Here is a 23,772-nt window from a genome sequence, read left to right as displayed (position 1 = left end):
AGAGCTCCAAATAAATTTAAACAATCTAGGGGCACCAAGACTTAGAAGGCCCCTGCCCTCACTTTACTCAAAAGGGATAGGCTGAACTCATCCCCTCAGGGCACCCTCCGTGCCCTGATCTTATCAGGGTTCGGCCCGAGGCCAGAGCTCCAGGAGTTCCCTTGCACTCCTGAGGCTGACCCGCCTCTCTGTCCCAATAGCTTGGCAGGGAGTAGCTCTGGGAGCACGATCTCCCAGGAAAACCTTTCACTGCCGCCACAGTGGGGCAAAAAAAAAAAAAACCAACAAAAAAACTTCTAAAAAAAACCAAAAAACAAACAACTTCAAACGCTGAATCACATACCAGCTCACCAAAGCGACCCCTCCCCCGCAAGCAGCTCTTGTTGCCCAGGGGGGAAGGAAAGGCACGGAGGGAAGATCTCCACTAAAGATAACCTTGGCTTTGCTCTGAGACCAGACCCACTGAGAACAGATTTGATACAACACCCCCGCGGCTCCTGGGCTACAAGCCCCAGTTCTGGTTTGCCCCCCCCGGGGCTCCAAGACAGGAGCTTGCAGGGAGGAAGCGAATCACTCCATGTGTCCCCACCGTGATCCAGTCCCTGTGGAAACATCGACCCGTGTTCACTCTTACTCCAGCACAGCACAGGAAACCTTTCCTCTTTTGCAACACAATTCCAAAAAAAACCCACAAACTTTAACGCAACAATCACACCTATTTACGCATTCTCACATCTGTTCATTCAACTCCACCCAGTCACAGCAAGACAATAAGGTGCTCTTTACTTCCCAGTTACTTGTTAATATACGCCCATGGGCACTGTAATATGTCAAATATCCCAAGTTTCTTGGATTATTCCTCAATTTGGCAGTTTTAAGTCCAAATTTCTTGGATTTAATCCTCAACTGGACAAAGTTTTAGAGAATCCACATTTTACTCTGTTTTCCCAGTGGATTGTGCCAGGAAAACCTTGGGCTCCCTTTCCCGAGGGGCTAACCCCTCCCCTGAGACCCAGTCCCAGTAACCCCGGGGGTATCTTGCAACCCCTGCTTCACACTCCCTCCAAAGATTACTCACAATCCGTCTTCTTCTTTGGGTCTTCGTGCACAAGAATTATGGAGCAAAAATACCGCGGTTTTTCGGGAGCCTTTTCCCCTTTCCTTTGCTTTATTCCTCTCCTTCTTGTCCTCGGGGTTTTGACCTGCAGCCGCTTGGCCCACGCTAGGAGAAACGGAGCGGGGTCTGCTGAACTCAGCAGGGGCGCGCCTGTTTCCCCGTTCTGGATCTCCGGTGGTCCTAGAGGTGAGGTGCTTATCCCGGGCGAGAGCCCTCAAAAATTATTAAAAACGAGATTCACTTAATAAATTATAAAAAGAATTTAATATAAATAAAAAGACAATTGGGAGACAAAAGAAATAAAGCAAAGGGTTAAAACGGCCGGGTGCCCTGGCGCCTTGCCAGGAACACCCCTGGTAGCTTGGGAACACTCCTTTTATCCCCTCCTATTGTGAGGATTTGATGCATATTCAAACTTCTTCAAGAAGTATTTACAATGTCCCCTCCCTGGTTCCACCTATTTAGAACATTTTTATTTTCTGCTGGTCAGCACTGTTTTTGCTGGTCATCATTATTCTTGCTGATGAGCATTATTTTGGAGTTTGGTTTCCTTTCTTTTGCAAGTGGTCACTTGCTGATAACCATCCGGGCCCGTCATCCTTCCCCTGAGGACAGCTGGGTTTCATATCTTCTGCTGATAACAGTTTGGCCTCTATTGTTCTCTTGATAACAGCTTGGGCCCCACTGTCCTTGCCCTCTGGGGTTTCCTTGCCGTGTACCTAGGAAATTCTTTTAAACTTAAGACTTGTTAGCAAGAAAAAAAGTACATACATAGCTAAAAAGTATTTAATATATAATATTCATCTGCGAAAGCCAATATCACAATACAAATTTATAACATAAACAATCCCCAAAATCTGTTTTCTTCTTGGCTTCACTTGTATAAAGTAAAACTCTCATAAGCACATTTAGTATCTCTAAAAATGCTTTCAAATGCAACTTCCTGAGAAGGGCTGTAAAACCTAAAGCAAAGAAAGAATAACAATGAATGGCCAGTGAGCCTTCGATGCCCTCACAGAATATCTTTCCTATCATTGAAAAGCATCTTTTCATTCTTTGAAGTCTTTTGGCAACAACAACAAAGACAACTAGAAAATAATCTTCAGATGACATGTCCCTGAGGTAATACAGAGAGTAGACTGCAGAAAAAAATGAAATAGCATTCTTAAAATGTTTTGTTTCAAAATCGTACTTATTACTCTGTGCTATGTGGAGCAAACACAGGAACCGCAAATAGCACAGGCTCTTTCATCCTATCTGTGCTAATGCCCTTTCAGGTTTTCAAGGATTGATGTGATAGTGATATCGCAGCCCATCCAAGCCTTTTCAGTGGATTTGTTAACCTGCTGAAAACACACACTTTTTTTCAGAGACAAAGCTGAACTTCCTCCTGTTTGCTTTACACAGCTCAAGATTCTCACCTGTTCTTTCTGTCTAGTTTAGTTATTTCATTTTTAGCAGGTTTCCATGTGGCATAGAGAAGTCTGTCATTTTCTTATTCTTACACAGAGCATCCACATTTGTGCTTGGCTTTTGTCTCTCCTGAGAAAAAGAAAAAGCAGGAAACCAAAACAGTTCCTGAAGGATTTCCTGACTGAATGATTGGAAGGCTGTGAACAGTTATGTTGTGGGGTCACAAGAGGCAGAATACAAAGGATACACTAATAAAGATTTATGTGAGCTTGTAAGAGCTTCTCTTTCTAAGTGTTACTTGCTCTGTTTGTGTTATATCAGAGTGGGGAAAAGAATGCCCTGGTTTTACATTAGGTTGTGCTGTGAACTTTAGTACAGCCTGTGTTGTTTTAACAGATATGTTGTGTTAAGCAATAGTGGTTTTCAGTGCTTGTAAGAGACAGGGATTTTTTTTCTTAGAGCCCTGCTGTCTTGGTTTGAAAAGACAGGTGTCTGTTAAGGAAGGCAGAAACTTGCTTTGAAATGGAAAAATGTAAACTACCCTCCTTACTCCGAATTATTATAATCTTGAAATTAAGGGACTTTCAGGCAAAGATATGGGAATAGGAGTAACAGTCCTTTACTAGGAAAATCAAATAAAAATTAAAATAAAAATGCAGTAGTACAAAAAAAGAAAACTAACAAAAAAAACCCAAACAAAAAATCCCAGCCTGCTGAGAGTCAGAATATAACCTGACACTCTGTTAGGGTGTTGGTAGCAGTCTAACTAAATGGTGACTGCAGTCTTCCTGGAGTCACAGATGTGGTTCTGTTGAAGTAATGATCCTATAGCAGGAAGTAATTTTCTTCTGAAGGTCTGGTGGTGTAGATGGGTTCAGTCTCTCTCTTCTGGGAATTCAGTGGAGAAAGGTTGCTGTGGGGTTGTGAGTCTCTAGAGATATATGGGTTTAGATGCTTGGCTCCTCCCCCTGGGTGGAGCATCTTGCAGTGGGATGATGTAATTTTATCAGTTATGTAATGAGACTCAATGGCCCATTAACAGAAGATATCCCCTGGAGGGAGGATGGGTCATGGAAGAAAAAAAGAACACTGCCCCACCTGGTTTTAATAGATAGTAATAGAACACTTACTTTTGGTTATATCTTGCATTGCAGCCTAAGACACCTGCCATTTAATTTCAAGTGTCATTCTCTTTTCTGAGGCACATCTAAAATGGCACTGGAAGATTCTGTATTAACTGTTTTACAGAGAGTTTAGTGTAATATGCAACTTTTCTTTAATGTGGGCTTTCAAGATAAAGAAGGTTCTTCTGATCTGGTGAACTTGGTTAAATTATATCACTGTTGGTAGCACTAACTCTCTGGTCCTTTCAGGGTGTTTGTGCATTTAACAGTGATCCTATCTTAATTCAGGATTCTAACCTGATCTAAGATAATTAATGAATAAATAAAAAAAAAGGAAAATGCCATACTTATGCAATTTGACAGATGCAGACAAATAGCTCTCTTGCATAGGAGTGTTAACTTATTGCTTGTATCAGTTTTCAGAGTTAGAATTATCCCTAGGTATTAGCTGATAACCTTCTATGTGTGTCCTGATCTGTCACGAACCTGTAGTAGCTATGCATCATTTTTGTATATGTATGATTCATTTTTTATGGAGATGAAATTGATGGAGAAATATCAATAGCTATTCAGTCAGGTCTGGAGAGGAAAAAAAAGAGTCACCAAACTCCTAATACTCTATAGTTTTCCTGTTATTTTGATGAGGGTGGACTCATAAAAGACAGATAGTTGGCAAATTTACTGGCTTTTTTCAAGGAGTGAGATATTACTTGATGTGAATTGGAGTAGAAAATTAAAACAAAGTAATTCAAGAAAGTAACTAACAAAGTGAAGTTTTAAAGAATGTGCATTAGAAAACCAATATTTATGGGTGTTGGAATGCTAGAAGTGTGACTGAAACAGTAAAGGCCTGTGGCTTGTGACAGTTGTCTTTATATTACAGTAAAATGAAAATTTTTGAATTAGTGGGAAGAAAATGCAGGAAGGAGTTGGTAGTCTGTAAACTGAAAACTTTCAAGGTTGTGTCCAGGTGTTCAAATCAATGCTTACAACAGATAGAGCAATGCAGCCTAATAAAAATCAATAACATGAATAGATCACTGTACTGAAAGTTATGTGAATGCCAGTTAAGTAAATAAATGAGCACAATGAGATGTTGTCAGTGAGAGATCTTGAAAGGAAATAAAAATTACTAAGGTGGAAGAATGTGCATTATAGGAAAACGCCAAGAATTTACCCACAAAGACAATGTCACTAATTGACATGACTAATCATCATGGCACACTGGGATAAAGAAACTCTGGGAAAGCAGAGAGGACTACAAATCCGCAGCCAAATACAGACTGCTGTAAAAGATACTTCAGAAGTTAATTTATGCAGGTGATTTATACTTGAATTTTTAAATTACATCAAATATTAAACATTATTTACAGGATGATTGTGATTTAGGTTGTCATTGGGATGAATGATAAGCAGAAAATATTAATCTAGGAAGAAGGATATTTCAGTGAGGCAAAAATACAATGGTAAAGCACAAGAGGTTCAGTCTAAAATATGGTCCTGTGATGTTTCTGAAGGAAGTTGGAAAGGAATGCTTGAAACTTGAATACCTCTGCCTTTGTTCCCTGCTGGATTTCACCCAGTTACCTAGAGATAACAGTTTTGACTGCAGCTTAACAGCTATTCTGGGCTCTGTGTCATCTGAACACTTGTCAGGTGGAGACTGTCTGTGCCTACCCCTCCTTCCCTATATTAGAAATTCTGAATTTGTCTGAGCATCATAATTGTTCTCTTAGTTTTTTATGTTTCTATTCTCTGAATACAGTTACATAGATTTGTACACTAAATTGAGATGTGCATTGTTATAAACGCACTCAAGAGAGTGATATGGTAAAAAGTTTATTAATTACAGCAAGCAAGCAATAAGCAAAAAATCAGCGCTGGGCGGCAGGGGAGTCTCTACTCCTTCGGCTGCCGCACGTCCGATTTCCGTGTTCTCCCTTTTAAGTGGTCCGGCTTCCGGGTTACGTGTCCTTTCTCGGGTGTCTCTGCGCATGTGCCTCCGGTCACTGGTGGTCGCTTTTTGCCTTCTGGTGGTCGTAGGATGAAGATCAGGAGTCTTCCTCTTTTGACCTTTCCTCACTGTTCTCCTTTTAAGGCTTATCTGAGTGGCTTAACTTTCTGGAATTCAAGAGAGCTTGCAAGGCTGTTCTCATAATTATACAGATGTCAGCAGCAGCCTTCAACCTCATCCCTATTACACAAAGCATAGTTTTGCAAAGCATCGTATCTTACATGTTTAGGCGAACAAAAAGGTCTCTATTTATTACAATTCCCCCCTTTTTCTGTTGCTCACTTTTGTTCGTTAAATCTTTGTAGTTCTCTTTTACTTAACTCTAAATAATCTTTTGTCTCTTCCCCATTTAAGGCTTCATATTTAGCTCGTATTAGCATAAGGTGAGCTGCTTCTAACCTGCCTCTCACAATGCTAATGATTTTGTTAAAAATACAAGGTCTAAACATAAGTCCTAAGATTAATAAAATTAGCGGTCCTGCTATAGTAGATATTAGAGTTGTTAACCAGGGAGAATAGTTAAACCAAGATTCGTACCAGCTTTGTTGCATTTCTTGCTCTCTTTTTCTCTTTTCCAGTCCTTCTCGTAATTTAGCCATGGTTTCTCTTACTACCCCACTTTTATTTACATATACACAACATTCTTCTCTAAGTGCTGCACATAGGCCTCCTTGCTGTAAAAATAATAGATTTAATCCCCTTCTGTTTTGTAAGGCTACTTCAGCCAGCGAGTCTAAGGAGTCTGTGAGGTCTTTTATAGATTTATCAATTCTTCTTAAATCTTCATCTACTGAAATTCTAAGCTCTCTGAATCCCTGATGCTGATTCATTAAGGATGCTACACCTGTTCCTAATCCAGCCCCTCCTATACCTAGCAATACGGCTACTGTTAGTGCCGTGAGGGGTTCTCGTTTTACCAACTTTGAATTTCGGTATTGTGTATACATATATTCTTCAGAATGATAAATAATCCGGGGAACTATTATAACCTGTATGCAAAATTCATAGGTTTCATTAAAGGCTGTTATAAAAACACATGGGGTTATTCCTAAAATGTTACAAACCCATTTAGTATTAGGTGCTGGAATTAGCCACTGAGCTGGCTTACTAGGGTGATTAATCTGTAGTTTTGTTTGACATAAGTGAATTTTATCTGGGGGCACATTTCCCACACATTTTCCTTTTCCAGTAACTCGAGATAATGTTATTCCTGGGGTGTCTTCTCTTCCTGATTTCCATGAGCAGGCGGCAGGATTAGTGCCGTTTGCTCTTTTTGGTTCTGCTATGGAGCCTACGGCCTCATAAAAGGGTGGGTTAATGTTATAGCATAACCAACATTCTCTAGTTAAATTTGGGTGTGTGTCATTTAACACTTTAAAGGTAGCTTGCAAAATTTTCCAAAGAGCCTTGTTTCCATATTCTTGGGATGTCCCTATCGTGATTGTTATTTGGGTGCTATTTTCTAGTTTTTCTGAATGGTTATTTTGATTCCTTACGTTGGGGTCTACTGCTCCCCACACCACTGGATTCGGTCCAACAAATCCCGAATCATGGGGAACTACTTCTTTCTTTATAAGAATGTGCACTCCCCTATCCCTTCCAGGTTCCCACACCCTGAGACCCCAGGTTCGTCCTAATAACCACCCAGGGTCTTGGGATTGTGTTATATTGATGTAGTGAAATTTGCAAGTTCCAACATATGTTACTGCCCCCGAGGGACCTATCCAGGGCTTTATGCATCCGTGTGGACCCCTTTCAACCTTTAGATACTTATCTGGGTTCTGTACCTTCCACCCCATGGAAATTGTCTCACAGCCCCAATATTTACAATAAAATTCGCCAGGGTAATTACAATATCCTCTGCTTGGATTAGAAGCTGGGCACATATATAGTACCTTATACCCAGGCGGTTTATAACTAGTACCCTTCCACTCAATGAGAGAGTCTAGTGTAACTTGAAAGCTAGGGGCTTCAGAGGTGATCTGTGATTGGATAACGACCTGGTCTTCCCATCGGATTAAGGACCAATTGAAGGGCTCGTGAGTCTTACTTGCACTAATATTAAATGTGCTAATTAAGATTATAACTGTTACTGACTTCTTTAATAAGCATTGGCTTCCCCTACTATAATAGAGGCTTTTCTTTTGTGAGGTGTCAATTTGGATTCCCCAGAAATTACTTCGCTGGGTTGTCTCATTCCCACTCTTGTGGCATTTCCAGAACCATGACCCTTTGGTCCCATGTATATTGGAATGCTTCCCTCCACGGTTTTTTACTCCTCTGCCTCCCTCGTCGACCCGGTTGCCTCGGGACACGGGGTGTACCATCTTCTTGACAGCAAGAGTACTCTTCAGGAGGGGAATTATTTCCTCTTTTATTAATTCTTTGTATGTATTTTTCCCAACTTTTATGCTTTATTAAAGGGGTATAACACCCTAATTTCTGGAGCCACCGTCTGCACAACCCAGCTACTATATTTGCTACAAAAGGCGTAGGTTCGTTTGGATGATAACAATAATACAAGGGATTGACTTCTTTTGAGTAGATGGCCCACCACTTCTCTGATCCCTTTTCAAATTCTCCTGCTTGTATTCTAGTTACTAGAGCCCAATCAGTGAGATCCCTCTGGGCAGTGTAGCAAGAGCTACACACGCCTCTTGGTGGGTAGCCTCTATGACAGTGGGTCCACCAGAGTTCTTTACATATTATACATTTAAAACAGACAAAAGGGTAACAATTTTGGCATAACGTACAGCCTATTTTAACACCTCTATTATATATTTCCTCACCACTAGATGGAGGTATCTTATATTCTATATAAAAGCCTCTATGTAATTTATTATTCATAAGTTTCTAAGCCAATTAATAGTTCTGGGATGTTATTTTGTTCGGGATATCTTAAGTCTCAAGTCCCCAGCCGGGCTCCCCACTTCTCAGTTATTAGATTTTAGTGGTTTCACAAGTCCTTTTATTCGACTCGCATGTGTCCAGCCTTTTTCCGCTGTTCGAACTGCAGAGTCAGTTGTTAGTAAGACTTGATATGGCCCCTCCCACTTCGGTGTTAGGGGATTTTCTTTCCAACTTCTTATCAGCACCCACTCTCCGGGTTGTACCTGGTGTAATATAAAATCCAATGGTGGTCTTTGAGCTAGCATCCCTTTTTCCCACAATGCCTTTTTAAACTTCATTATTTTTATCAAATACTCATTGATGTATTGATCACTCACATTTGGATGTGTTTGAACTTCTTCTATATTATAGGGCATACCGTATAGCATCTCAAAAGGGGAAATTCCCAAATCTGCCCTTGGCTGGGTTCAAATATTCAGAAGGGCCAGTGGAATACACTTAACCCATGATAGTTTTGTTTCCATTACTAGCTTAGTAAGTTGCTTCTTTATTTCTCCATTCATCCTTTCCACTCTCCCTGAACTTTGAGGGTGCTAAGTGGTGTGTTGTTCTCACTTTATTCCTAATACTTCTGGTATTAACAAAAAAATTCCTCAACTCAATTTTTGACTCTGATTCTATCATCACATTTTTAATAACCCCCACTTCAAAGGGTTCCCCCTTTGCCCCTACTACCATAGTAGTTTCTTTGGATATACTACATCCTTTAGGTAAAAACTGAATTGTTGATCTCTCAGCTCCAGTATCTACCAAGAATGTTATTTCTTGGTGCTGGGGACCTACTTTTAACTTTATCAAGGGCTCTTTCTGATGTTCTTGGGTCCCCATAATAAAGAGCCCCTGACCCCCCCTAATCTTCTTTAAACATCTTTTCGTCCTGGATTCTTACCCTACATTCTTTCTTAAAGTGTCCTTTCTTTCCACAGTAAAAACAAACTTTAGTGTTCTGTCTTTCTTTTGAATCTCTGATTGGTCTCTGTTGTTTCCCTTTCCAGGTTTGATCTCTACTTTCTCTCATAGCAGCCACCATCATCTTAATTTGCCGCTTCTGAGCCTCCTCTTCTCTCCTAACATACACTTTTTGTGCCTCCCGCAACAGCTCATCCAAACCTCTGTCTTGCCACCCATCTAATTTTTCTATCTTCCTCCGAATATCCTCCCAGGCTTTTGCCACAAATTGTGCTTTAAGCAATGCCTGCCCCAATTGGGTGTCTGGATCCATTCCTGAATATAGTTGAAAATTCTTTCTTAGCCTTTCTAACCATTCTGTAGGAGTTTCATCTTTCTTCTGTCTCTCATTAAAAGCTTTATTGATATTATGACCCCTCGGGACTGCTTCCCTAATCCCTTGAATTATAATAGTCCTCAAATCCTGCATATGTACTCTGTGTGCTGGATTTTGATGATCCCAATGGGGATTTTGGAGGGGCCATTTTACATCTGCCAGTGGCCCCTGGGCATGCTGAGCATCCCAAATGCGCATTCCTTCCCTTCTAATCATGTTTTTCTCTTCTGCCGTAAATAAAATATTTAAAATAGATTGTAATTCCTCCCATGTATACATATTGGGTCCTAAGAATTGATCCAATCTTTCTGCAACCCCCAATGGGTCTTCCAGCAAATGCCCCATTTCCTTTTTGAACTCTCTGACATCCCCCGAACTGAGAGGGACAGATATAAACCCTATTCCAGCTTGGGGACCACCCACTGGCATTTCCCTTAATGGGAATAGATTCTCCTGTTTCCTTTTAGATCTACTCCTGGTAACAGGTCCCACATCTGGCATGTTTAAATCCTCCTCCTCGGGGTTCGGAGGGGGAGGGGCCCGTGGAGGAGGTGGTGGTACAAATGGAGGGGGAATTATCAAAGTATTTTCTTTCCGAGGTTTCTTTTTCTTTCCCTTCCCCTCCTCCGAATTCTCTGTCAGCTTAAATATAAAAACCTCGGGATTTACTACCCAGATCTCTGCATAAGCACTTTCCTCTGAACTAAAGGGGATCTTTGTGTTCACCCAGGAATTTAACTTTTGTCTAACCCAATCTTCGGTTGATCCAAATATAGGCCAAAATACCTTCTTTGAAATTTCCTTTCCTCCCCATACTTCTACACAATAATGAATCATTTTCACCTTATCTTTATTTTCTGTTCCCGGGAAATACTGCCAATTTTCTAACATATAACCTAACGGACTATCTCTAGGTACCGGTGGGAGTTTAATAGATACAGGGGGCTTGCTTTTCCCCTGCCCCATTCTTCCGGAGTGCCTTCAAATCACACAGTCTCTTTCGCTTCCCCTTGTTCGTGGCCCACGCCCTCGCGGGCTAATGGGAGACGCACTAATTAAGGGTCCGCTCTCACTTGGGGAATCTGGCTGCCAGTTCCCCTCTCACACACACACCACTTCGCCGCACTCCGGGATCCTGACCCCGACCGAACGGTTCCCCGTTATACTCACGCGTCCCACGTCCCACGTCTTCGTCCGGACTCTGTGCACAGATTTTAAGGGGTCGACCGGTCTCCCTTTTGCTTATTGCTTTAATTTTAGGTTCGTCGGTGCAATCAAGGCAGAAACCGGCCCCCCCCGGGCCGCTAAATAATAGCAGGGCGCCCCCCCGGTAGTGCCGAGAATCTGTCCTACAGATTGCATCCGAGTCACGGGCACCAAATTGTTATAAATGCACTCAAGAGAGTGATATGGTAAAAAGTTTATTAATTACAGCAAGCAAGCAATAAGCAAAAAATCAGCGCTGGGCGGCAGGGGAGTCTCTACTCCTTCGGCTGCCGCACGTCCGATTTCCGTGTTCTCCCTTTTAAGTGGTCCGGCTTCCGGGTTACGTGTCCTTTCTCGGGTGTCTCTGCGCATGTGCCTCCGGTCACTGGTGGTCGCTTTTTGCCTTCTGGTGGTCGTAGGATGAAGATCAGGAGTCTTCCTCTTTTGACCTTTCCTCACTGTTCTCCTTTTAAGGCTTATCTGAGTGGCTTAACTTTCTGGAATTCAAGAGAGCTTGCAAGGCTGTTCTCATAATTATACAGACGTCAGCAGCAGCCTTCAACCTCATCCCTATTACACAAAGCATAGTTTTGCAAAGCATCGTATCTTACATGTTTAGGCGAACAAAAGGGTCTCTATTTATTACATGCATGACTGAGAACATGTTTTCTTACTCCTTTTTTTCTCTTTTTTCTTTCTTTTTCTTCTGACATCTTTATTCCCCCTCTATTTTGTGGAGCCTTCATTTCTTGTCTGTTGGTCCAGATCTGACAATCTAAGTAAATGTGATTCTGATCAATATTTTTCCCTTTTCTGTGGAGATGACTTGTTGCCATCTTCTTTCAGTGGCAAGTAGTGGACTAGAAGAGCATTTGCAGAAAAAGTTCAATAAGGTCTTACCACTTTTAACTGGAGAAACCTTCCTAATGAGCTAGCACTAGAATATATGCCATGTCAAACAGCTCTCTCTGTTCACTTTGGAGAGACTAACTTCTCAATTTGAGCAAAATCCCATCATTCAAATACAAAATATATAATAGAACCTGGATTTTTTGAATACCTTTACCACATACAAAACAGTATTTGGAAAATGTAACTTTGCATTTGCTTATTAATTTTCTCTCTAAGGTCTTTTGCTACTTGCACAGTGTACTATTTTCAGTTTACCTCTGGTCCTACTCTCAAGTACAGTTTGTGTAATAGATTATCAAAAATACTTTGGTTTTCTTACTCTAATGTAAGTCATACCTCTTTTAGTCTTCTGATTTGTATGAATTATATTCAAATATAAAAAAATTGAAGAATTCTTGACTTTGAACACATATAAAAAAGACCTTTTGCAGAGTCACAATTTTATGTAAAATATCTTACCTTTACATGGTAAAAAAAAGTGTCTTAGATGTCTTTATTTTCATCTATCTTATCATCCTTTAATTAAAGGGTCACAGAGTTCCTGACAGAATTCTAGGAGAATGTTAATTTCTGAGCATGCATTTTGAGCAATGGAAAGTAGTTTGTTCTTATGTTGTACAGGAATTCTGTCTTTCACCGAGGCTGGAGAAACCTGGAAAGTTCTATCTGAGTGATCCAAAAGTAGGAGTGAAAATTTTGTTTTTGCTCTCCAGCTCTTTCTACTAGCTTGCTGGTATTATAATTTTCAGAGTGATAGGTGATTAAAGCAGCAATGAGCTGAAAGCCTCTCACAGTGTTTAAAGCATATATGAACCATATGTAATACTTACCTCTGTTTTCATCTCAATAAAGAAAGATGTCCATGCTAAAAAGTGGAATTGTGTGCCACTTGATGTGCACAAAGAACACAGCAATTAGCTGTGCAGATTTTGATAATAGAGATCCCTTTATTCTAGCTGTTGGAACAGATAAACAAAGAATGATAAACTGTCAGCTGAAGTGTTTAGGAGAGCAGGTAGTTGACAGAAGATGACAAGGAAGGCAGAAAATGAGCTAAAGCAAAAGGAGGAAAAAAAGACTTCTTGAAAAAAAAGCATCTCAGTGTACTTAAACCAGCTGACTTTGAAGTACATTTTGAAGAGGAGAGTTGCATAAGGAATATATGGAACAAAGCCCACAGAAGTTATAAAAGTAATAAAATGCTTCCTTAGAGGTATCTGAAATAAATTTCTGCCCCATTTTTAGAGGCTTAGCAGTCTCTTTGTTTTTCCTCTGAAGTATTGTATACCATCTGCTATTGTTTGTTGTTTTGTTTATAAGACCTACTTGCGGAGTCAGGTCAGTCTGCCAAGGCTTTCCCTTGGGAGGAATGTGCCCTGAGGGAGCTGTGATAAGCTTATCTCAACCCTCCTCTCTTGTCATGGTGGGCTATGCCACCATGCTTTGGTAACTATGTTGATCCTTTGTAACCCATTGGTTTTCCCCCCTGGTATCACCTTGGCTTTCCCCCATAAAAACCCCAGCGTCTGCCCAGTTCAGGAGCGGGCTCCTGTCCCTGGCTACCCTTCACAGAGCTGCTGGACAATAAAAGTTATCTCTGTGGAATCGCCACACGACGCTCCTGTCTCTTTATCTCTGAGTTGTCCCCGGATAATCTCATAAACAGAGCTGAAATCACTGAGCTGAAATCACTTGCAGACACAGGCTGCCCCTTGCTGAGGTTACCCGGTGGTCAGAGATTTCCAGAGGCTGCCCGAAGGCTGTCTCTTGTGGGACTGCTCTCTCTGGGAAAGTCGTGGCATCCCAGGTTAGACCAAGGGACCCAGCCTGGTCACCACACCTACTGATAAATCGTATCTTATACACACTTTTATTCTTAAATAAAGACTTTAAAATAGCAGTCAAAATTCTCATCTACATTCTGTGAAACAAACAGATTTCCTCAGTTGGTGGGATAAACAAGATAGGGTGTTTTAGTGTTATCTTAAAGTGTGTGCTTTCAGGTTCCAGCACTGAATTTAATAATCAATCCGGAAGTTCCTTCTTTTCACGTTCAGCATGCTTTGAATGTGCTTAAGTGGTTTTGTTTTCTTACAAATCATTCCAAAGATATCAATCCCTGTAAGGGGAAAAGTTTGGTTTATCAGTATTAAAAGTTTTCACGTTTTGGGGAAGAAAAATCCCCACATCTGTTAACTACTATCTATTATTTTTGTGTATTTGAAATTACTTTCTTTCTTTGTCCTAACTTGGAATTGTCCACAGAATAAAAATTCCAAGTTTCTCTCAGCTTTGTTAACTCTTCCTGTTATCTGCTTCAGTCAGGGAATGGCAGATTCATCTAAAGCCTCTATTAAAGCATATTGTTTTGGAGGTGTGACTTTGCTGCTTACTTCTTGTAATAGTTTTGCTATTTATTGGGAGCATCATGTTGTGGTGACTGTTAAACCAGGATTTTCACAAATACTGCATTATAACATTTAAGGGAGCATAAAAGGAAAAAAAACCCAAAGCACTAATATTTCTATTTCTTTGATGCATCACAATTTTATATAGGAATAAGAATTCAAGTTGGAGTTGAATAAGAGGAATAAGAGTTTAAGTTGAAAATATTCCCTACATGGTGGGTGTAAGAGTTTTATAGCTGTACTTCCATTAACACTCATTTAAGTCTGAATTTTTTCTTAATAATTTGATGTAACATTGTAAAAATCATATAAGCTTCAAGTGAATATCATGCAGATTTTTTTGTTAATGTCAGATATAATTGCTCATCTAATTTCCATCCATCACATTTTATTTTAAGAATGAAACATTAATTATTTCTTTTTATAGAAAGTTTTTATCAAGCTATTAAAACACACTGAAACGGGAAACATTTATGTTATTCACACAGAAGAGGAAGACACAAGGTGAAGATGGGGACAGTGGCAAATTTTAAAAGATTGTGAAGTGCAGATCAAATCACAGTATATGATGTCTGTGTTTAACAGTACATAATGCTGGGCAAATATTCAGTGTTTCAATAGGCTTACCTGTGAAGCTCCCTGCTTTTAATAGGAAATTGGATAATTCAAGTGCCTCCAGCTCAAGTACTGCTGGCTCAGTAAATTTCTGGAAAAAACTTTCTTTGACAGAAATGAAAAGCTGACAAGCATTCTGGGGATGAGGGTGATACGTCCCCTCTTGCCTCATAACAGTAAAGCTACACAGAAACAGCCCAATCCCTGGTGCTGAAAGTTCATGTAACATTTTGGATACATTCCCTGGTTGGACAAAATTAGTCCTGTAATTAAAAAAACTCCTCAAAACTGTACATCAGTTTCCTTAAAAGGCATGTAGTATTTTTTTTTACTCCTTGTAACCAAATGGTTTTTTTGATTGCCTTTCTCGTTCCCAAATGAAACAACAGCTTTGAATAACAGATAGTGATTGTAAGTGCTTTTTAAGGTGCCAAACCATAGTGTCACTGGTGAGAATTCACAATTATTTCCAATACTATCAGTGAAATCCATTTTCCATGGAAAGCAAAGACAAAACTCCGGTGTGTTCAAAAAACGTTTTACTGCATAATTAGGAATATTGGAAACTAACTACAACCAAGCTTTCCTGAGTAAATATCTGTCCTATTAAATTAGGAGCACTTCCACAATAGATGCTTTTGTAGATTTCAGGTATGTTATGACAGCATTTAATAATTACCCATGCTGTCTTTGTGCCAAAAAATCATGCTGAGGAGATTCACTTAAATGTAATGAAGACTTTGGAAAAAAAAGCAAAACTCCCAACTTCTTAGAGAGTATCAGTTACACTTTTTACAACTGTTGCCACAGCATAGTAATAACTGTTTTACGACCTACTAAATAACAATTAAAATTCCTAGTATCTGTAAGAGATGATTAAAGTCATTATGAGGCTTCCTAGTGTGGCACTATCTCAAGTTATCTTTGCAGTTTTCTTCTACCTCTGAGAACCAAACAAAATTTGTTTTTTATGGTCCAGTTACAGAGCTGTTGAAGTCAGATAAGGTTTTCTATCCATGCATTCTCATTTTCATCAAGTTGCTAGTATGATGTTTAACAGGAACTTTTCCAACCGTTATAGTGACAGCTTTATCTAAGATGTTATTTAAAAGATGGAGACATTTGTCATAGCTTTATATGGTCACCAGAGCCCTGGCTATCTCTTTGTGCATACCGGCATCCCTGTGCCAGGTGTGGGGAACAGCCTTGGAGAAGCAACTCCAGAGGCTGAACCTTTAGAGTCACTTGCTCTATGGGAACAAGTGTCAGGGGTAAGGCAAAAAAGTAAGGAGGAGGCTCTCTGTGTGGGTTCCAGCACCCTGAGTTTATTGAAGCTGAAGGGATCAGGGACAAAGAACCCTGAGCACCTCTGTGCATGGGTTTTTATACAGGGAGGTTTCCAGGGGTGGTAAAAATTTTAACCAATCAAGGATAAACAGGAGAGGAGCACAAGGCAGGGTTTACAATACATGGACCAATAAGGATGAGGGGGAAAAGAGGACAGGTCACATGGGCCAGTGGGGGCCTCGAGGGTTAGGGGATTTCCAAAGGAGTGGTACCCAAAGGGCAGGGTTACAGTGACAGGCAGGGAAGGTTTGGGAATAAAGGGTTGGGTTACATTGATGGGCAGCATAGGGGAGGATACATCTTAGGGATATACCAGCTTGGGGGAGAACATAGGGGAACATTGGAATAAACAATTAACATTGAACTATGAACCATAAAATAAACGCATACTGCAACAGTAGATGGCTCTATTGTTTTGTTTCTAGGGGAGTCTGAGGTCAGGCAGGTTTGGGGATTGGCACTCCTGCAGTGTCATTGAGCAGGTGTGGGCACAGCTGAAGTGACTCAGCTCATTAGTGCCCACTGCAGGCCCGTACACACCTGTGAGGAGCCGTAGGCTCCCATACCATGTGGGAGAGATGAACTCTGATTCCGTGGAGTATCTCTTGTGGCAGCAGTGAATTAGAGATGTATTGTTGGGAGCTGAAAGATGTGAAGGTGCTCAGAGGCACCTTCGCGGTGCTCTGCTCTCTCTCCCGCTGCCCTGCCTGTGTTCAGCCCCAGCGGGACCAGGCAGACCGGTGGGCTCCTCCTCCTTCTCCTCTATCCGCTGGCCCAGGCAGAGTCACCTGTGCGGAGCCTCACATGGCTGCCAGCATTGACGCTCCTGGGGGTAAGCAAGATGTAAATTTCTATCATGTTTTCTGGGTGTGATGGAGATTTTTTTTTAAGTTTTGTAAGTTTTGCAGCTTACAAAGTTTTTCAAGCATGGTGCACCTGGAGGGGTTCAAGCCCTCAGGGGCACACAGCAGGTGAGAGGATCCTCATGGCTAAGGTAATTTAGCACTGCCTTCACCTGTGATGCATTTACAAAGAAAAAGCCAAATTCCCAAATTTGTACATAATAGTGAAATTGTGTTGAAATAGTGTGAGTTTCGTTTACTCCCTTGTTGGAGTCTGAGATACAGATTGTGTGCCCTTGTTTTTAATACTTAGTTCTGGGATTCAAGGAAACACTGAATTTCATATGGTGTGAAATTCATGAGCATGTTTTCATGGCGATACATGAGAACAAATACTAAAGTTAGATAGGAAAAGTGTAAGTGTGTAGATTAGAAAGTTTCTTAAATCACTGGGTGAAAAAGAAGTTTAGAGAACAGGAGGCAAGATGGAGGATTTGAGGTGTTGTCTCTTGTCCTTCTTCTTTCTTCTTCATGTTCTTCTCCTAGGGGTTTTTGAGTAGTAGTAAGTGATTGAGTAAAAAATGCCGCAGTGCAGCACACAGGTGTTGAGTCATTGGGTCACTAAGAAAAATAATGTAGTTAGCATCTGTTAATTGAGTAAATGGACATATAAAAGACCTTGAAGAAGATCTTTGTTAGCCATTTTACCCCTTTTCTATCATAGTACACATAGCTCCTTGTACCTTGTAATGCTGATAAGAAAAAGAATAAACTACTGAGACCGAACAAGAGAAAACTGCCTCCCTCTTGTCAATCTTCAGTTCAAAGAGAAAAAGAACCCAATCCAAAAGTCCCTAATGAGACACTCCCTTTCAAAATAAGAATGGGCAAGTGGAAATCTTGGTATGGATGGTGTCTCCTAAGTTTTTACTCAGCATGTGAAGCTGAGGGTGTAGGGAGCTCCCTATGAGGGGGCTAGGGGGTGCAAGAGGCGTCCTCCTTGGAATTTGCTTGTGTTTATTATTGGAAAAACAGCTGCATTTTGTCAATATATTCCTTATGAATATACTGACAAAATATATGAATTTTCTTATTTTCTTTGTTTTATCTGGTGACTCCTTTCAAACTTGTTTCTTTCATATTGCGAGGGTTTTAGTGTATTAGTTCCTTCCTGTTCTGCAAAGCAGACATTGTATGAGTGGTTATAACTTAGTTTATAAAAACTTAGTTTAGTCTTTTAAATCTTTTTTAATCAAATATAGGGTTTTTTAACCTTCTCTTTATCCAGTTGATGTTGAGAACTGGATTTGTGTTGCTACTTGTTTTGAAAGACAAATTAAAATAGCATATCACCAAAACACCTCCTTCCCCCCTCAAAATGGCTCCTGCAGATGTTGGGATCATAAGGCTGGAATTTCCAGTCAGAATTAAAGCAGTAAAGCCATTGACTCCTAGACAGCCTTTACTGCTTTCACCTGGATGCTGTCTAAGCTGAGAGAAATAATGTGGCTCTGTAAATCAATCTTGTTGCTAGTGGACATTTTAGAAAAAAACAGCATTTCCTATTTTTTATTTTGGGTTTGTAACTTTTTAAAAGTAGATATCAAAGTTCTGTTGGCCTAAGTGGTATGTTCATGTGTCTTACTTTGTGTTCTGCACCTTGCTAACTTCCAAAATTTCAAACATGCCTCAAGTTTTCAGACACGTTATTTGCATTTATATGTAAAATGCATTGAGACAGAAGAAGGGTCTCAGCTCAGCTGAATCTCCCAGACTTTGGGCTTTAACATTTGCTACCATTGATATGTGTCATATTTGGTATACTAATGACTCCAACATTTTTCCAGAGGTTATTATTTTCCTTTTTGGAAAAATCCTCCACCCCACCACACTCAGATACATGCAGTATTGATATATGAAAATATAAGCATACCTGCATTTTAAATATGACAGGAGAAAACATATTTTCTAGTTAATAAAAATGTTTCTTTAACTTGCAGGAAGTGGGGAAATTCAAGGTCCTGAGAAAGCATTTTTCTAATGATTCACAATGAAGCTTAAAGGATACCTCTCATGAGAAGCATTTGATCTCCACCTTCTATTTTATAAATACAATGCTTTCGAAGAGTAAGTTGCAAAAGAATCATTGATACTGTAAAGTGAATTTGGTTCCACTTGACCACTTACTGCAAGCAGAAAGTAAATGTCTTGGATGATTTTGTGCTGCCTTTTGTTTTGTTTTGTCTGTATTATTTAAAATACTTTAAACCATGAAACTGAATTGTACTTATTTACCAGGAATTATCTGTGTTTTTCTAGTACATACAAGATACATGCACATGTGGAAATTAAGGCATTTAAGACTGATTGTACCTGGACTATATGCTAGCAAAATCTGTTGTTGAGGGTTAGGTGTCCTTTTTTTTGGTTTGTTTTTTTTGTTGTTCTGGCCTGCCCGTGGAATTTTTACCCATCAGTTGCTGGGACAACCTAACTGTGGGTACTTAGTGGGTGCTCGACAAAGAACTAAGAGTGGCCGGGCCCGGGGGTTGGGGGGGGCGGGGGGGGGGGGGGGGAAGGGGCAGGAAAGGAGGGTGGGGACAGTTTTTGGCTGGCTTTCTTCGGCTTCGGGGAGAGACATTTTGTTTTCTGGGTCGCGGAGCTGCTGCGGGGGGGAGAAGGGAATTTCGCCATCACCCAGACGGAGCTGCTGCTTCTTCTTCTTCCCTCTTTGTTGGTAGCCTCGCACCCCCTGCCCTGCCGGAACGTGTGGCAGTGCCAGGCATCGCCGCGGAGCTGCTGATACACCTCATCCACCAGCCCAGGATCTCTGCTCATCCCTGCTGTTTCCAGCCGACTGTTCCTCAGAGCTCTGCAGGAGCACCGGGACTGCCCGCCTGAGGGGGGTTTGTGAAAACAAAGCCCCTCCTCCATCCCTCTCAGCCGAGAAAGCTGTCACGGGGTCCCTGGTTCTGTTTTCTTGTTAATGCTGTAGTTATTGTTGTTTGTTTGCCTGGTTATACTAGTAAAGAACTGTTATTCCTATCCCCAGATCTCTGCCTAAAGGCCCCTTGATTTCAAAATTATAATAGTTCGGAGGGAGGGGGTCTACATTCTTTCATCCCAAGGGAGGCTCCTGCTCTCCCTAGCAGACACCTGTCTTCTGAAACCAAGACATCTGTAAATTATATCAATGTTTAATTCTGACTTGAGAGATTAATAATGAGTTCTGCTGAATTACACTAATTATTTTCTTAAACCAAAGTAGTGTTTTCACTCTCTGTACCTGCCTTGTATTAAGCTTTGTGTTTCTGTAGCTGGAAAACTATGATAAATATTTGTGCTTGGAGTTGGTAGGCAAAGTTTTTTTAATCTCATTTCATTCAGAGAATCATGAGACAGATGAGAAAATAGCATGACTGCCTTTACATATCTCTCTGTCACCTTAAATTTTCCTTTAGGCCTTATTTGTTGCTAGTTTTTTTCCCTCTGAATAATTGTTTTGTCCATCTGCTTCAGTGTGTTCATTTGTGGGCAGTACAGTATCTTGTTAAAGAACACTGATCAGTGCCTTAAACTTTCTTAAAACAAATAAAACAGATAAATACAAGAACTTCTGGGTTTTTTTTTTCCTAAGAACCAAAACCAATCAAAGGCAGAAGTTATTTTGCTTTGCTATCTCAAGAAAGTTAGGGGTTTTATTCTTGCTTGCATTATGATTCTTTTATTCCAGTCATAGTTGTCCTGGTTTAGGGAAAATTTGGGAGAAAACCTCCAGTGGGGCCCCCCCTGGAAGCAAACCCATGTGAACCCTTCCTCCCGCCCCCTAACCAGTTTGGGAAGAGATTTCTCTGAGAGAAGTGGAAAAAACCTGTTTATTTAACAGGCAAAACACTACCCAGCACATGAATGAATAATATTGTTATAAATTTGTATTGTGATATTGGCTTTCGCAGATGAATATTATATGTTAAATACTTTTTAGCTATGTATGTACTTTTTTCTTGCTAACAAGTCTTAAGCTTAAAAGAATTTCCTAGGTACAAGGCAAGGAAACCCCAGAGGGCAAGGACAGTGGGGCCCAAACTCTTATCAAGAGAACAATAGAAGCCAAACTGTTATCAGCGGAAGATATGAAACCCATCTGCCCTCAGAAGAAGGACGAGAGGCCCAGACCCTTATCAACAACTGACCATCTGCAGAAAAAAGGAAACCAGACTCCAAAAGAATGCTGACCAGCAAGAATAATGATGACCAGCAAAAAAATTATGATGACCAGCAGAAACTGAGACTGTGCAAAAGCATGATCTAAGAAGGCAGAACCAGGGAGGAGACATGCTTGAATATGCATTAACCCCTCACAGCAAGGATGGGATAAAAGGGGTATCCCTGGGATACCAGGTGTGCTCTTGGCAGCGCACCAAGGCACCCAGCCGTTTTAACCCTTTGCTTTATTTCTTATGTCTCCTAATTGTCTTTTATTTATATTAAATTATTTTTATAATTTATTAAGTGAATCTCATTTTTAAGAATTTTGGGGGCTCGTCCGGGATAAGCACCTCACCTCTAGGACCACCGGAGATCCAGAACGGGGAAACAGGCGCGCCCCTGCTGAGTTCAGCAGACCCCGCTCCGTTTCTCCTAGCGTGGGCCAAGCGGCTGCAGGTCAAAACCCCGAGGACAAGAAGGAGAGGAATAAAGCAAAGGAAAGGGGAAAAGGCTCCCTAAAAACCGCGGTATTTTTGCTCCATAATTCTTGTGCACGAAGACCCAAAGAAGAAGACGGATTGTGAGTAATCTTTGGGGGAGTGGGAAGCGGGGGTTGCAAGATACCCCCGGGGTTACTGGGACTGGGTCTCAGGGGAGGGGTTAGCCCCTCGGGAAAGGGAGCCCAAGGTTTTCCTGGCACAATCCACTGGGAAAACAGAGTAAAATGTGGATTCTCTAAAACTTTGTCAAGTTGAGGATTAAATCCAAGAAATTTGGATTTAAAACTGCCAAATTGAGGAATAATCCAAGAAACTTGAGATATTTGACATATTACAGTGCCCATGGGCGTATATTAACAAGTAACTGGGAAGTAAAGAGCACCTTATTGTCTTGCTGTGACTGGGTGGAGTTGAATGAACAGATGTGAGAATGCGTAAATAGGTGTGATTGTTGCGTTAAAGTTTGTTTGGATTTTTTTGGAATTGTGTTGCTAGAGAGGAAAGGTATCCTGTGCTGTGCTGGAGTAAGAGTGAACACGGGTCGATGTTTCCACAGGGACTGGATCACGGTGGGGACACATGGAGTGATTGGCTTCCTCCCTGCGAGCTCCTGTCATGGAGCCCCGGGGTGGGGGGCAAACCAGAACTGGGGCTTGTAGCCCAGGAGCCGCGGGGGTGCTGTAACAAATCTGTTCTCAGCGGGTCTGGTCTCAGAGCAAAGCCAAGGTTATCTTTAGTGGAGATCTTCCCTCCGTGCCTTTCCTCCCCCCCCCCCCCGGGCAACAAGAGCTGCTTGCGGGGGAGGGATCGCTTTGGTGAGCTGGTATGTGGTTCAGCGTTTGAAGTTGTTTGTTTTTTGGTTTTTTTAGAAGTTTTTTTTTTTTTGCCCCACTGTGGCGGCGGTGAAAGGTTTTCCTGGGAGATGGTGCTCCCAGGGCTACTCCCTGCTGAGCTATTGGGACGGAGGGGCGGGTCAGCCTCAGGATTGCAAGGGAACTCCTGGAGCTCTGGCCGGCGGTGAGTCGAGCCGAACCCTGGTAAGATCAGGCACGGAGGGTGCCCTGAGGGGATGAATTCAGCCTATCCCTTTTGAGTAAAGTGAGGGCAGGGGGCCGTCTAAGTCTTGGTGCCCCTGGATTGTTTAAACTTATTTTGGAGCTCTCAAGCCGCAGAGCTGTGTTTAGGTGGCTGCCGGCAGGCTGGATTGAACCACAGATGCTGGTTCGGGTTCCCTGCTCCAGGCACAGGGGGATCGGAGGAGCTCTCAGTGACTCCTGGAACCTCCTGAAGCTGTGAAACAGGCCGGGAACATGCCCAATGGTGAGAGAGCCAGGTGAGTCCCTCTGGGACCCAGGTTTTCTATGCCGGGGTCTTATGAGACCTTAGGCACATTAAGTTCTGTGATTCCGAGAGTAAGGACTGGTGTCAAACTGTCTCAGAGAGCTTTTTCTTAGCCAGATGTGTGAGTGAGATATGGAGCAGTCCTGGCGTATGGTATCAGCTCCAAACCAAGGGAGCTGCAAGTTGCAAGCCTTTGTTTTCCCGGGTTCTGAGAGAATTCCGTGTATGATAGTGCTGTAAGCTTCTGCAGCAGTAAGCTGTGTCGGTGATTAAAATTTAAGATTTCAGGAAGAGCAGAGAAGCTTTAGAGAGAAGCTTAGAAAAATTCCAAGAAATGCATCCTGGGAGAAAGTGGAAAAAGAAGTAAGCTCTGTTTGGTTTTTTTTTTTTTTTCTTCTTGAGTGACTGCAATATTTATTTTGTAGAAAAACAAACCCATTTCTTAGTATGCCTTCCAATTTCTTTACTTTAGTGAATATCGTAAAATTTTGTGGTTGATTTTAATTTTAAAGGCAAGTTACAGTAATTT

At 41.3% G+C, this 23,772-nt stretch overlaps 1 long non-coding RNA gene across 1 annotated transcript in view; it reads left to right on the top strand.

Annotated features, from left to right (window-relative positions):
• LOC148183655 (uncharacterized) overlaps positions 1-20,239 on the top strand; it is a 31,855-nt gene extending 11,616 nt beyond the window's left edge. Inside the window, exons 2-3 of the long non-coding RNA XR_015773396.1 lie at positions 19,194-19,320; positions 19,935-20,239. This is a non-coding gene — a long non-coding RNA (uncharacterized LOC148183655). The remainder of the gene's footprint in view (positions 1-19,193; positions 19,321-19,934) is intronic.
• Positions 20,240-23,772: the final 3,533 nt, after the last annotated feature.

This window comes from Pseudopodoces humilis, chromosome 10 (genome assembly GCF_049639895.1).
Source record: "Pseudopodoces humilis isolate 2021_Gansu_Grassland_sample_001 chromosome 10, ASM4963989v1, whole genome shotgun sequence".
Classification (NCBI taxonomy): Eukaryota; Metazoa; Chordata; class Aves; order Passeriformes; family Paridae; genus Pseudopodoces; species Pseudopodoces humilis.
Note: the sequence above shows the minus strand (reverse complement) of the source record. Positions and strands in the feature narration are given on the sequence as shown.